Raw genomic sequence first — 15774 nt, forward strand, 5'->3', positions numbered from 1 at the left:
CTCTATTTGTAATTTAGATTCTTTATTTTCCACCAGAATCACCAAAATGTATAAATATTCCAGGTTATGTACTCATAAAGTCAACCCCCATCTAGAAAAAAAATTTGACTGTACATTGACCATGAAAAGTCAACATTTCTAGCACCATGCGTTTCTTTATTTACCTCCCATATGGAATCTATCCTAAACTGTCTGCAAATACTTCAGGGAATCTGTTAAGTTAGTGACACCCACCAATGTCTTGGTTCATTGAGTTTTTGGGATTGAGTTGACATTTTCCCTGATAAAATCAGTGTCCAGTTTTGGACAGGCCTGATAGAGGAGTTGTCAGATATAGGACACAAGGTCAGTAGAATTGAGAGCACCAGTCATATTAGAACAAAAGCTTCTGAGAAATCCATGCATTTAAGATATAGGGGCAGATTTACTTCCCGGTTCATTCACGATCCAGCGGCGCGTTCTGTGTGGTGGATTCGGGTCTTCCGGCGATTCACTAAGGTAGTTCCTCCAACGTCCACCACTTTTTATTTTTTAAATGCGGCGGTTTTTCCGAATCCGTAGGGTTTTCGTTCTGCTACGCCCCCCGATTTCTGTTGTGTGCATGCCGGCGCCGATGCGCCAAAATCCCAGGGCAATACAGGAAAAATTGGCGCAAATCGGAAAATTAGTAAATTAGTAATTAGTAAATGACCCGCATAATCTTTCATCTTGGCTATGATGAATGATTATATCCGAAACATGAAGGCTCAGTGTGCTTGGACTTCTATGCTTGTTCTTATTTTTCTTTTTGAAAATAAGTTTTATATATTATATTTTTAAATATTGAAGATTTTTTACTGGTGGTTTTCAGTACAGTACTTTCTGGACTGTGTTGTTGTGTTGTTCTGTTGCAGATCCTAAAAAGTACCTACCAGTTGTCAGTCACCTTGTCCTTGCCACTGACAGTTCCTGTTACGGAGACCCTGGCAGTATCCTGCTTCCTCTGCTTCTTGTCTCTGACTGGTTTTGCTTAGGGGGTCATGTCAGTATCCTGCGTTCTAGCTCTGGTCCCTGAATTTATTTATTTTGGGGTCCTGTCAGTATCCTACTTCTTAGCCCTTGACTCTGTCTGTTACTATTATGGGGTCCTGTCAGTAAATTGCTGATTAGGGAAATTAGGGAACTGTACTAGCAGTGCTTGGACTGAACTATTTTGAGACCTCCATGGAGGGTCTTCCTTCTAGTCATACAGAACAGGTGCACATCCTCTTAAATTGCTTAGTAAATGTTGGGGTTAATTGTCATGTCAAGACCTGAGACCAGAGGTGGCTCTGACCCTGGAACTTATAGTGTGAGTTTATAGGGTTTTGCAGAGGTGCAAGAGATCAGGACAAGCTGTCTCCTCTCCTGACATGTTTATTTTAGGAAAAACTTGTATTTCTTATGAAATACCATCAACTTTTCTTACAAGCCTGTGTTAGGCCATTACTCTGGTATTCTTCGTAGAAGGTTATGAATAAATTGAAAACTGGATTTACAAAATGGGGACATGTTTTTAATTGTCTAATATTGTCAGCGATGACTGGATATTGTTGGATTGTGAAGGAACTTGTCCTTAATGTCCTCACATGGTGGCATCCAGTTGTGGCAGGGTGCTCATAATCTGTAATGGCAGATGGTGAACTGTCCTAAGGTCCTCCTAGATACTAGACAGCTTGTGGATGAATATTCCTACAGCTAGAGAGAGAAAACGACAACGAAAGAGGATGGCACTCACCTGAAAGGTGCTCACCTGGTAGCCACTTGTGCGTTTGCGACAATGTAAACCCACTTTCGATCAGTGGGTACGTATCTTGTTGGTTACTATAGCAGCTCCCAAGCTCTCCAATAACCGGTAACCAAAGGAACCTTAGGTAGGAATGTACAAGAAGGAAAAGAGGGTGGGGCTTAACGGGTGCACTTCTAACCAAGTAGTGTGAGGTATCCTTATCAACAACCAAAGCGATTTGGATTAAATAAATTTTAGTTTATTAGCCAAATATACACTCACCGGCCATTTTATTAGGTACACCATGCTAGTAACGGGTTGGACCCCCTTTTGCCTTCAGAACTGCCTCAATTCTTCGTGGCATAGATTCAACAAGGTGCTGGAAGCATTCCTCAGAGATTTTGGTCCATATTGACATGATGGCATCACACAGTTTCCGCAGATTTGTCAGCTGCACATCCATGATGCGAATCTCCCGTTCCACCACATCCCAAAGATGCTCTATTGGATTGAGATCTGGTGACTGTGGAGGCCATTTGAGTCCAGTGACCTCATTGTCATGTTCAAGAAACCAGTCTGAGATGATTCCAGCTTTATGACATGACGCATTATCCTGCTGAAAGTAGCCATCAGATGTTACAGGGTACATTGTGCTCATAAAGGGATGGACATGGTCAGCAACAATACTCAGGTAGGCTGTGGCGTTGCAACGATGCTCAATTGGCCCAAAGAGTGCCAAGAAAATATTCCCCTCACCATGACACCACCACCACCAGCCTGAACCGTTGATACAAGGCAGGATGGGTCCATGCTTTCATGTTGTTGACGCCAAATTCTGACCCTACCATCCGTATGTCGCAGCAGAAATCGAGACTCATCAGACCAGGCAACGTTTTTCCAATCTTCTACTTTCCAATTTCGATGAGCTTGTGCAAATTGTAGCCTCAGTTTCCTGTTCTTAGCTGAAAGGAGTGGCACCCGGTGTGGTCTTCTGCTGCTGTAGCCCATCTGCCTCAAAGTTCGACGTACTGTGCATTCAGAGATGCTCTTCTGCCTACCTTGGTTGTAACGGGTGGCGATTTGAGTCACTGTTGCCTTTCTATCAGCTCGAACCAGTCTGCCCATTCTCCTCTGACCTCTGGCATCAACAAGGCATTTCCGCCCACAGAACTGCCTCTCACTGGATGTCTTTTCTTTTTCGGACCATTCTCTGTAAACCCTAGAGATGGTTGTGGATGAAAATCCCAGAAGACCAGCAGTTTCTGAAATACTCAGACCAGCCCTTCTGGCACCAACAACCATGCCACGTTCAAAGGCACTCAAATCACCTTTGGTCAAGGAGAATGTCTTGACCATGTCTACATGCCTAAATGCACTGAGTTGCCGCCATGTGATTGGCTGATTAGAAATTAAGTGTTAACAAGCAGTTGGACAGGTGTACCTAATAAAGTGGCCGGTGAGTGTAGAATCCAATGGTAACACGTTTTGGGACTAACCCTTCGTCAGACCAAAACTGCAGATAAAATAATAGTAATATAATGATAAAAATCTCTGATATACATGTTAAGACTCTCACTAAAACCCTGTATCTGTACCGAGTGACCCTCCTCTCTGTATGTTGTTTATATATGTATAGCGGACATTTTTTATATATATCCTTATATATCCATTTTCGGATGGACTTTAATTTTTGTTTCTGGAACAGAAAACTAGATTTCACAACACAATCTAAAAAATAAAAAAATAAAAAAGTAAAGTTTATTAAAATAAAATATATGGAGAAGAAACAATTCTAAAATGTCTTCTGGTTACAATGCCCACCCCCACCCCCAAAAAAATTTTCATTGACAGCCTAATCTATAAAGAGATTTCTCCAGCCACCTAATTACCTCCAGAGGAAGCTGACCTTGTTTGCTTAGTCAGGAAGAGCAGGGACCCATATCAAAGCTGCTCAGGACTGCCGAGTGTCAGCGGGGGCAGTGGTGCTTGGGAAATAATGACTAGTACATCTAAGCACAGAAGATCTCAGGTCTTCAAAGACCTTGGGAGCCCTTACATTTGTTTTCCTTAGTGTCTAAGTCTGTCGGTAAGTTTTTGTTTCTCTAATAAGCTTGAAGGACAGAAGATTGGATGCGGTGTCAGAAGGTCACCATCCTTAATGCTCATTACACTGGCCAAACATCATTAAGAGCATACCACCACCCAACAAGTTCTGTTCTCCGCTGGAGCCAAATACATGGTAACGTGATCCTGATCATCATTAGATCCAGTCAATAGACCCCTACATTATAACACAAATTAGCTATATCACCTAACAATTTTCTCAATATATGTGTAAAATTAGGATAAATTTATCCCACAATCCTGAAAGTCAAATAAAAATAAAAGCCTTGTACCCAGACGGTCCCCTACTTAAGAACACCTGACTAACAGACGACCCCTAGTTACAAACGGACCTCTGGATGTTGTTAATTTACTGTACTTTAGTCCTAGGCTACAATAATCAGCTGTAACAGTTATCACAGGCGTCTGTAATGAAGCTTTAGTGTTAATTCTTATAACAATCCAAAATTTTTTAAAATCCAATTGTCTCAGAGACAAAAAAAAAAATTGGCTGGGATTACTATTATAAAATATACAGTTCCGACTTACATACAAATTCAACTTAAGAACAAACCTACAGACCCTGTCTTGTACATAACCTGGGGACTGCCTGTATTGGCCATTATATTATTTGTCGCCTGAATAGCAGTATTTTTGGCGAGTAAATACAGTTTTTTTGTAGAGTAGACAAGATTATTTGGGCACTATATAAGAACAAAGTTACAGAACCTATCTTGTACTGACTATTTAGAGACTCTATCACTCAGATCTTTACTGGCATCTTTTTAATAGCTATTTTTGGTCTGTTTCTATTTTAGCACATAAAGAAATTTTTAAAAAAACTAACACGAAGTTTAAATTTTAGGTTCAATCACGTTTGTTTCTATGGAAAATGTAATGGAACTGAACCAATAAGAGAATGTTTAGACCCAATGACAAGTTTTGGTTAATACATGGTTGAGGGCACAACTTTATTTTGCAAGTGACCCTATGGAAAATGTTAAGCATTTGTGGCATGCTACGACGTCACACATTATCAGGTTGGACGTATGAACTTGGCTTTCTATAGAAACACACTTGTCACCAGAGCGAAGTGAAAGAGACATCCAGAGGGGAGATCATTGTGATATTAGCCCTTATGTGTGTTATTCACTCTTACTGGATTCCTAATATTATAGTCAAGGTGTTAAGAAATTCTGGGAAATAATTTCCAGCCCTACACAAAGTTAACTAGGGATCCCCATAACCAATAAACCCCCTAACTTCGAGATTAATACCTTTAGGACCTAATTTCTAATCAGCAAACTGAGGAGTCAAGATAGAAAGAGAAGAAAATGGGGTAATTTACTAAGGGCCCAATTTGCGTTTTCTCTACGTGTTACCCGAATATTTCCGATTTGCGCCGATTTCCCCTGAATTGCCCTGGGATTTTGGCGCACGCGATTGGATTGTGGCGCATCGGCGCCGGTATGCACGCGACGGAAATCGGGGGGTGTGGCCGAACGGAAACCCGACGGATTTGGAAAAACCGCCGCATTTAAAAAAAAAATTTCACGGGACTCGCGCTTACCTTCACCAGGAATAGGCCAGTGAACTTCAGTGCATTCCGGCGGGCCTCGGCGGACTTCAGCGCAGCAGCACCACCTGGTGGACGTCGGAGGAACTACCTTAGTGAATCCCGGCCGGACCCGAATCCACCGCAGAGAACGCGCCGCTGGATCGCGAATGGACCGGGTAAGTAAATCTGCCCCAGTATTTCCCATCTTGCTACATTTTATTCAAAATGTACCGTTTTCCAAAAAGTTTTGTGTGTATTTTAAAAAACATTGGGGCTTATTTTCTAAGGGTCGTGGATCGCACCTTCATCGGACTGTTCGCCGGTTTCAGGATTTGCGAATCTTTGACTAAAGGTATTTAACAGGGGTTTGCGTTGGGATTGTGTCGCACGCAATCAGATTTTGGCGCAGCTGCCCTGGCCATCATGGCGTGTGCCGTTGGACAATCCGACTAATTCGAACTGAGCGTGGGATTTATGATTCAAATTGTGTCGCAAGACAATGCACTTACATGCACCAGGAAGAAGAAGGTGAACTCTGGTGGACCTGAGCGGGGAAGCGACACATGCAGGATATCGGGCGCACGATCTTAGTGAATCACGGCAGAGGGAATCATCGGACAATGCACTTTCGTGAACTCCACGGGACCGGGTAAGTAAACGTACCCCATTGTATCCTATCTCAGCTGGCATTAAAGATATTTGGATCCAACAACCGAGAACCCCTGAGGTTGCAGAATGGGGGAGGGGCACTCAAAGTTCGGGCTGAGGGTTTAGGTGCGTCCCGTGAGAACCTGGACATATTGCTGGATTGGCAGTCGAATAGCCAATCCAGAAAATTGATGAACCTGGCTAACCAGCTATGGCTATTATTAGCCAGGGGGACACAATTGTAGCCATGGCTAGTTGGCTGTCTATCTGGTAATATGTCCGGGTCCAATCATCTCTATTTGTAAGCTGTCCTAAACTACCAAGGACTTTTGCAATTGGTTTATCCTATAAGACCTCTTGGAAATCAATGGAGCACAGATCTACGTTGTCTTTTGCGTTATCGATTGTTATCAGATCTCCAGGCCAATCCCAGGCTGTATAGGGCCTTGGCACTGCCCATTCCAGGAGGTGTCAGTGGTCGGACCCTTACCTCCTATTCTGTGATAAGGGGAAAATGTCTTTAATAGAAAACCCCATCAACTTATTAGGTTCTATGTTTAAGAAAACTTTACTATAAAATATCATAGCGGCGTAATTCTCATGTAGCTATGTGAGAAGGTAATGCTTCCTCTGATGTAAACATACACGTTTTGCGTAGCAAAGGGTTAATGACTTTGTAAGGGGACACTCAGCTCGACTACATCTGTTAAGCTCCAAGAGCCTTTGAGAGTTTTTATGCCAGTTTTACAGCACTCAAGCAAAAAGTACACCCTTTGGATGCTTTTCCTATTACGTGAAATTTGACAACTTGCCACAGTCAGCTCTCGCTTGGGAAGTTGGCAAAGATCTGCACCGTACTTTTTCGTCCTTAATGTTAGAACTTATGCAAACCAGCAGACTGTCGGTCACTATAACACAACAGGACTCATTTTTCAAGACAGAAAAAATCTAGTACTAGAAGGCTGCAAAGGATCACAACGTACGTCTTGACATTGATAGTGGCATGTAATGGCCGGAGCCAGCGGGAGAAGAGCCAAATTGATGTGTGAACCAGCAATAGTCACATCCGCTCACGAGCCTTGGGGGCTCCATTGTTGGGTGAATTTATTTTTCTTTCTGGGGTTTTTCAGTGTCGATGTCACCACTTCTCATTGTGCTTCTATACACAAAACGGTTCTACATTTTGGTCCTGGATCCTGTCTTTCAATCATTGTCGATCCCACACAGGAAGGGTCATTCTCTGCCGTACGCTCCACATAGAGGAAGTTATGTCATCCCATCCACATTCCATTTTTATGCACAAGATCTTGAACGTAATGTTAAATTTACCAAAAAAAGAACGGTCCAGTGTGTTTACTAAGACTGTCGAGACACCATGCTAATATGTTGGCCTACAGGTATGGAGGGCGCGCCAAGCTGTTTAACATTTTTCAATTTTGGCCGCTCACTTACACCTGATCTGCTGCCTATTTCGCCATCGTTGACCTTAAGACTTGAGATTTCAGAAAAAAATTGTTTAGCAAAGGTCAACTGAGGAAAGGATGAAAGTAGAACATGGTGAAATTCAGCCGTGAGGTTTGAGAAGGTCAAAATGATCACCACAAAGTTTACATAAATATCACAATGGCAGAGGTTGAACCAAAAATTGGATGTTTTGGGGGGACTGAACAGTAGATGAGATGGATTTAAACAAGCCATATAGATTTGTTCTTTAAGAGGGATTAGCTACTGAAGATCTAATTGTGCATGTGCATGGAGATTTCTATAGGAATCGCTGGTTGATCAACACCAGGTTGAGGGTAATCACATCAGATTACCAGAGCATTCAATGACGGGACCAGGACTAAGCTGAGACCCTAAAACAACAAGGTACCAAAGCAACAGCAGAGGATCCCCCCTACATGAGCTGATTTTGTCATCTTGTGTCATGAGATTTTTTTGTAGTGTTTTAGGTATTTTTGGGAAATTTGCAGTAATAACCTAATTTTGATTTCAGTGTCTGCTGAAGAGTTCCAAGGTAACCACAATGGTTTTCAATCCAAATTTTTACGGAGTCCCAATTGGGATTGGGTCTCATGTACATCAACGTGTACATTGGCTGTGAAGTAGCTTCCCAATCTCATGGCCCCATGGACTTCTATTGGGCATGTTCACTGTGTGGTGAGGCAGGGTGCCTCACAGCGAATGTGCCGACTGGTAAATTATACAGTAGGTCCTTTTCATATTTTATTGTATTACTTTACCGGTTCTCTCATAAGAAATGTGCTTTTTAAGAAAAGACTGTTATGTTTTACATGGGTCCCTTGGATGATACATTGGAAACTGCTGGGTTACTAACATCTACATTGAATGGAGACCAAAATGAAAAGGTTATTACAGAAGGTGAGATGAAATTTCCTATATTTTGGAAACAACCCAATAACTATTACTTCCTTTTTATCTCTTCTATGTCTCCACTACATTTTCCACAATACCAATATTACTCAACCCAATTTTCTTGTGCTTAAAATGTGACACATTACCTATTATTTTTCACCTTTTACTTACTGTATATGTTTAGGGATATTTTGGTTTGGTAAGGACAATAACTCTGGGGCCTTTATCATTTGGTTTTTCCACAACCCAATCCCATGTGCAGACCACCAAAACATGTCTCCTTGGTTCTTGGTCAACAAAATACTTATTTGTGCGATTCCCTTATTATTATATTAGATAGTCCAGTCTTGTGCTTACTAATTTACCTACCTATCTCATGGAGAGCTGTTGGGTAGCTTTATGCTTCATTTATTTATATAAGAGGAGCTCCATGCGCAGATGGAGCCTTGAGAAGGTCCACCCTACCCAAAGAGCAGAAATACAGCCCTGGTTTCGTCATGGACTCAAAGATGGATGGATAGATCCACAGGAAAACATAAGAGAGTTACATTTTTAGATGTAATTGTCTTAACGATTGGTTCTTTCTTGAGTATAGATAACGCTTGAGATTGACCTTTGTGAGACACAATAGGGCACATTTACTTACCCGGTCCCTGCACGATCCCCGATCCGGATTGTCCGAAGAGAATGAAGTCTGCCGCGATTCACGTAGATCGTGCACCCGCTATCCTGCATGTGTTGCTTCCCCGCTCAGGTCCACCGGGGTTCACCTTCTTCTTCCCGGTGCATGTAAGTGCTTGGCTTGCAACACAATTTCAAAGTTAAATCCTGCACTCAGTCCGAATCAGTCAGATCGTCCGACAGCCCGCCCCTCTGATTTGTGTCGCATAAAAACCCGAAGCTGATGTGCCAAAATCCTCTGCTAAATGCAGACCGGATCGGAAATCGCTGAACCATCCGACCAAAGTGCGGCCGCAGGGCCCTAAGTAAATAAGCCCCAATAAGTTCATTATGTTTGGTTTCATTGCTGTTATTTTTTGTCTCCAAAACTTCATTTAGCTGACAGGTGTCCTAAGAACAGGGTCCTGTACACTTTAAGAGCCATGTCCTTATTGTGTCTTCTTCATTTGTGTTTGTTCTCTTTTTATAGCCCTGGAACTTAAATGAGATGATGACTCAACCATTGGGCAAACAAGACTTTTGGCAGAAGAGGCCCCTAATCCTCACATGTCCTGTAATGCAAGTACCAGAAATTGTCAGCATTTATGGGGAAAAAAACATCACCCATGGATTGGTTTAGGTAATGGCTGGAACATCTTACATCTAATATTGGGGCCTCATTCATGAAAAGCAGTGAAATAACAAAATGAGCAACATCTTCTATTAACTAAATCAATGATTTTATGTCTTTGTTCATTGTATGGTAATACTGGTCCACAGGGGAGGATCCAGTGCTCCAGCCCTAACACAAAAAGGTCCCACAAAAGCAGCTATTTAGGAGAAACTGGACCATTTATATGTGTGATAGTTTGGTGGCAACAACCAAGAGACAACTAAGAGACAACCTTGGATTTAAGGGGAAAATACAATTCCATTGGTCAAGGTCTACCACTGCCTTTAGTAATCTGTTTCTTAATGGTATTACACAATTACTCTTGTAGATGGGTTACCAGACCTTGTTGTGGGCATCAGCTTTTGTTATTAGGAATGTGTAATGCGAACGTTCAGCAATGCTAAGCAAGAACCATGTCTACTGAGTCATGGACAGAAGTACTGAAAAGGGACCATCTATAAAACCAAAGGAAGACACATGGTAGTGGGTTGTCAGGGTTTGGGACAACCTTTTAAATGTTACCCAGGTAATTCTAACATTATTGATTCCTTATTCCCATTGTGCCTACAGGAGATCTCAACCTAGTCCACCAGGGATTCTTTGACTAGCCTCTTCGCTGCTGTAGACCACCCCGACCCTCAAACAGTTTGTATCTGTTACCCCTCCACTCATGCGGTAAAAGGTTCCTGGTAATTGATGTCTTACATTGCACATGGTATATAGTGGCCATCTTCCTAATTTTTTAAATTATGCAAAGACTTGTATATTGTACATTGGCGTTTTCAATGAACATCCCAATAAATAAACACATATTTTATAAATTTACAAATCATACAAATTTATCAAACTGTCCAAGTTCAGGACTGTGTAGTCTAAAGTTTTGGCTTAGTTCATGCAAGGAAATTTGTTCCACCTTATGGCACACACTTTTCTTGCAAGTCAAAAAAGTATCTAAGAACCGTCTAAATTCTGGAACACTTTGGGGGACACGTGTCATAGTTTTTGTTTTCTTTGGTGTATTATTGAGACATTTTGAAGGTCTTTTTTTGCACCTTATATATGATCGTGTTTTTTTTTCTTGTGATACAGGTTCAGTTTTGCTTGACAGGCGCAAATTTTGGCTTCTTTTTGAGACTTTTTGTTATAAAAGTCTCAAATCCACCTGGACACCAGCCAATGGTATACAGGAGTTGACACTACTGTAAATTTTGGATTTGAGGCCATGGCTTGCATTTTTGAGCCCTCTAGTCACACCCCAGTCACACTCCAGGGAGATGACGATATATGAGGCTGTGGTCACACGTGGTCTTAAGGGTGCGGTCACACAATGGGGCAGATTTACTTACCCGGTCGATTCGCGACCCAGCAGCGCGTTCTCTGCGGAGGATTCGGGTTCTTCCGGGATTCACTAAGGCAGTTCCTCCGACGTCCACCAGGTGTCGCTGCTGCGCTGAAGTTCATCGGAATGCACTGAACTTCACCAAGCCGGGCTGGATGCAGGTAAGCGCGTGTCCAGCGACACTTTTTTTTTTTTTTTAAAATGCGCCGGTTTTTCTGAATCCGTCGGGTTTTCGGACGGCCACACCCCCCGATTTCCGTTGCGTGCATGCTGGCGCCGATGCGACACAATCCGATCGCGTGCGCCAAAATACAGGGCAATACAGGGAAAATCTTGAAAATAAAGACACATAAGGCACAAGGTGCAGATCAAGGTGTACTTGAAAAATGACAGCAAAAGTCACAGTGAAAATTAGCAAAAACGACAAAAGTTGCAAAAATTAGACATTTTAACTAGCAGAAGATATTTTGTCTCGAAAATATCCCAAATTGAATCACAATAATTTCGGGAGAGAGATGCATCACTTAAGGTAATAAATCTGAAAATGCAGTGTTATACAGGGAAGTTTTGGAAGACACCACCAGAAGTGTCAGATCATCCACTGCTTGGATGAAAAATCTTGTGTCACCAAAACAACAGCAGCTGACGGCGTAAACACGGATGGGATTTGTTAGAATAACAGTTTAGTTTGTGTTTGTTTTAGTAAAAGATGTGCCGGCTCTCGTGTGAGAGAAAGTGCTCTGTGTTAGACAGCAACATCCTCTTCGGAAGATTGGGTGGTCAGGTCCACCTGGAGGAGCGGCAGCTGATGACATTTATGACCGTTGGGTTCACTGATACAATATGGTGTTACGGCAAACCTGCATTTTTTAAAGCAGTTGAAAGTTTTTATTACGTTTTTAACAATAAATACAAATAGATTCCCAATGTAAACCATCAACATAATATAATAATCTGCCCTTGTTTTCTTATAAGTGAACTCGGACAACACCTTTTACCCCATAGGAATGCATCTCTTTTGCCCCTATACTAGGGACACGCTACTGATACAAATCTTTGGGGGAAACCTAGTAAAACATCAAATGTGTGTGGATTATCTGCAGTTACATGGATTGGAGTTGGGCATTAGGGGGTTAAACAATGATTGTCTCTCCTGAAAGTCCAAAAAGAATAGAGCATCTCAAACACTTTCACTTTGCACCAGATTATACAAAAATCTTATACCATCTACTACCTGCCCTGGGATGATTGTTATTTCAGTTGCCTGATGAAGGCTCCGGTTCGGAGCTGAAACGCGTCGCCTCAGATTTTATTCTGATGTTTGAGTGAGTGAGTCTTAGCATCGCCGTCCCTACACTACCTTCTGGCTTTGTGCATGATTGTTATTTGGTCAATGCATAGTAGTATTATTTGGGTACAACTGTAACATCTGTGTCTGTGTCATCCTCTGTAAAGTGTGGATGAGGTTATGTTACTATGTGTCATATTGTTCCATTCTGTCTTGCTAGTCTGAACACTGGTTTACTTCTTTCTTAGCAGCCTCGATGGACTCCAACCATTTCTGTCTCCTGTGAACTCTAGTCTGGTTCACTAACAGTTAATCCAATGTGATAGATCAGAATCTCTACTGACTGCTAGGCTGTTTGATGTCAGCAAACTGATCCAATCACCTTCTAGACCTGGGATTTGGTATCTCATATACGGTCTTTAGACCAGTGCTTTTTACCTGCTATAGTCTTGTAATTGGCTGTGTTCATTCTGTCTTTAGAATTCTGCTATATTCTTAGATTTTGTGTTTGCTCTGTGATTTTGTACTGCATTGTCCTCTTGGTTCTGACCCTTTTTTGGTGACTATCCTTCTTTGTTTGTCTTTGTCTCTGTGTTTTCATATTGGAGCAGGATGTTCTCAGGGCTTACTGTCTGTTTCAACAGTCCTTCCCTGAATCTACATATCCACAGCATAGTACTGTTTCTGTATTAGTAGACTTTTTGGAAGTTTTTGACCTATTTAGGCTATTATTGGGATTGTTTCTTATTTCTTACATATTGAGCCAACCTGGTGGACCAGAAATAATGGCGCAGTGACTGCTTTATATTACAAAGGACAAACAGTATTCTGTTTACTGTCTTTTTAAGTGACCTTCAGGACTCCCTATGGGACACTTGGGTGTTTGCAGTCATTAGGAGCACTTCCACAGTACAAGGCCATTTGGTCAGCATTATACTTTAAGCAAGCAATCCCAAATTGACTTTTTGTTCCGACAGTAAAGCAACGTGTTAAAGTCAATACGAGCATTGGCCTTACGGGCAAACATCTCCTTGTGTCCCTGGATGTTAGGTATTGACGCCAGTGGAGCTTCCTATTTTACGTGCTAATTTGACAATGTATTTCGTTGATTGAAGCAATTACTCTTTAGCGAGCAGAGTGATGTGAAGTGCTCCTTTTGTTTGCAGGACAGGAGGGGACAATTAGGCTCCTCATGATGACCTGATGACAGCTGATAAAGTGGAGGTGAGCTGTAGAGTACACAAACGGCTTCCACTAGGAATTTTGAGGGGATCCTGACCGGCAAAATATTTTTGGAAGGCCAGATGACCTCTTTGATTGAAGGAGTTTTGTTTTATTTTCTTCTTCCACTTGGTCCATTATGTAGGCTTTTTACAGCCACAACTGGTCTCTGCAGATTTGGCAACACAAAGATTTAAAATTCCTCATTTCATAATCATCTTCTCCACCGTTTTAACACAAACTTAATATTGTTGTCTTTATCCTATAGAGATCACCATTATGCCACAATAATAACCATTATAGTCATAGTGCCCCACAGTAGCCAATAAAGTAGCAGTACCGCACAGTAACCAACAGTCACAGTGCCCTGCCAGTAGCCAATAGTCACCATGCCTCCCACAGCCAATAGTCTGGGTCCCCACAGTAACACCACTCAGTATCCCATAGTCACAGTGTCACCGCAGTAGCCCAAAGTCACATTTCCACCATAGCAGACTATAGTCACAGTGTGGTCACAGTAGCCAACAGTCCCAGGGTCTCCTCACAGTGGCCTATAGTAACAGTGCATTCATAGTGATCAGCTGTCACTGTGCCCCACAGTATCCAATAATCGCACCCCCAATAGTCACAGTGCACCCATAGTAGTAAATAGTAATGGTGCCCCCACAGTTGCCCATAGATCCAGGACCCCCATTGTGACTCATAGTCAAGGTGCTTACCATAGAACACATCATTTTTGGACAAAGTATTACAAATAATTTTCGGTAAACAGGGTATGAGAAGCAACATCTAAAAAAAGAAATATATGTTTTGAGGTTGCTCCTTTTGTTGTCCAAAAAAGCAATACAATACAAAAAATACATAAATCTATTACACATAACAAAGTGAAACTCTTTTAGCCAATATAAAAAAGAGAAAAAAAAATGAGACAAAAAAGTTGTGTCTAGTAGAGCCGCTTACAAAGGCGTCACCCACGTCATCAGCCACTTTGGACTTATGACCTTTTCTACACATTTTTGTCTCAATTTCCTTAACTGAAATATGGTATTTTATGCTAAGTTTATAGAACAATAAAAAAAATCTACAATATTCTTGAAAACAGGGCACGGAATTTCAATTAATGAAAAAGATATTATCACCCGTCTGCGTTAAGCCAATGTGTGGTTTGGCAGAGGCAAAAACACTGTAAACTGGTGGAAAATTCTATGGCAGGGGTCACGTGTCGAGGCTGGAGCTGAGCTATGACTACATGCAGATGTGCTCCACTTACAGGGAGTTTTATCCTGTTTTGCTTACATTTTAATTAACTTTTCAAATACATTTTCAACTAAGTTTATGTAGTGACTTATTATTATTATCTTCGCCACTCCTAAGCTACCAATCCCTGAGCTGAGTGATTTTGCTGATAAAACAGATATAACATTATGATAATGAAGCTCTGTCCCTTCTATGGCTGGTTCAGCGCTTCTCCTTGCACATGAGTTATTCTCTGCAGGAGAGGATGATGTAATCCCTGGGTTGTGCCTGAAGGCGGAATAATCAATTGCTGCACCATCCCCCAGATACTGTGTATGAGTCATCCAGCTCAGGTTGATTAGCCATGTCTTGACTAACCTCCATTTGTAATTAAAAGCTCCCGTGTGTAATGTGTTCATGTCAGCCAGCCTGACCCAGCTTTCCCAAGGTCCTGAATGTTATAATTGTTTTTTCAGCAAAACCACTCAGCTCAGGGATTAACCAAGATATGATCCTGCATCAGTGTAGCTACAGCAGTCTTAGGTATGTTTGCTTCATAATGCATCAAATCAAATGGTAGGTTTCCTTTAAAACCTGTCCCCATTTTAGGATCAAAATGAACAAAAACTCTTTGGCAGTGTTGAATGGACCCTAATCATAAAGTTTGTTGGGTTTACATCCCCTGGAACTGAATCCAAACTTCAATCAAAAGTTCAGGGTTGGTTTTGGCTCAGGTACATCGGAGGTAAGCCACCCATAGGAGACAAACCAAGCAAAACCATTCATAGCATCAAGGACTGAAACAGGAAACCAGTTGTGGAAACGGATGCCATATAAATGATGAGGTCATGTTATGGGATTAAGAGGTCATGGTATGGGATTATGCCCTAGGGCCGAGGACATTGTGAAATCGAAACAATGGGGC

The sequence above is a fragment of the Engystomops pustulosus genome, chromosome 5 (genome assembly GCF_040894005.1).
Source record: "Engystomops pustulosus chromosome 5, aEngPut4.maternal, whole genome shotgun sequence".
NCBI classification, from domain to species: Eukaryota; Metazoa; Chordata; class Amphibia; order Anura; family Leptodactylidae; genus Engystomops; species Engystomops pustulosus.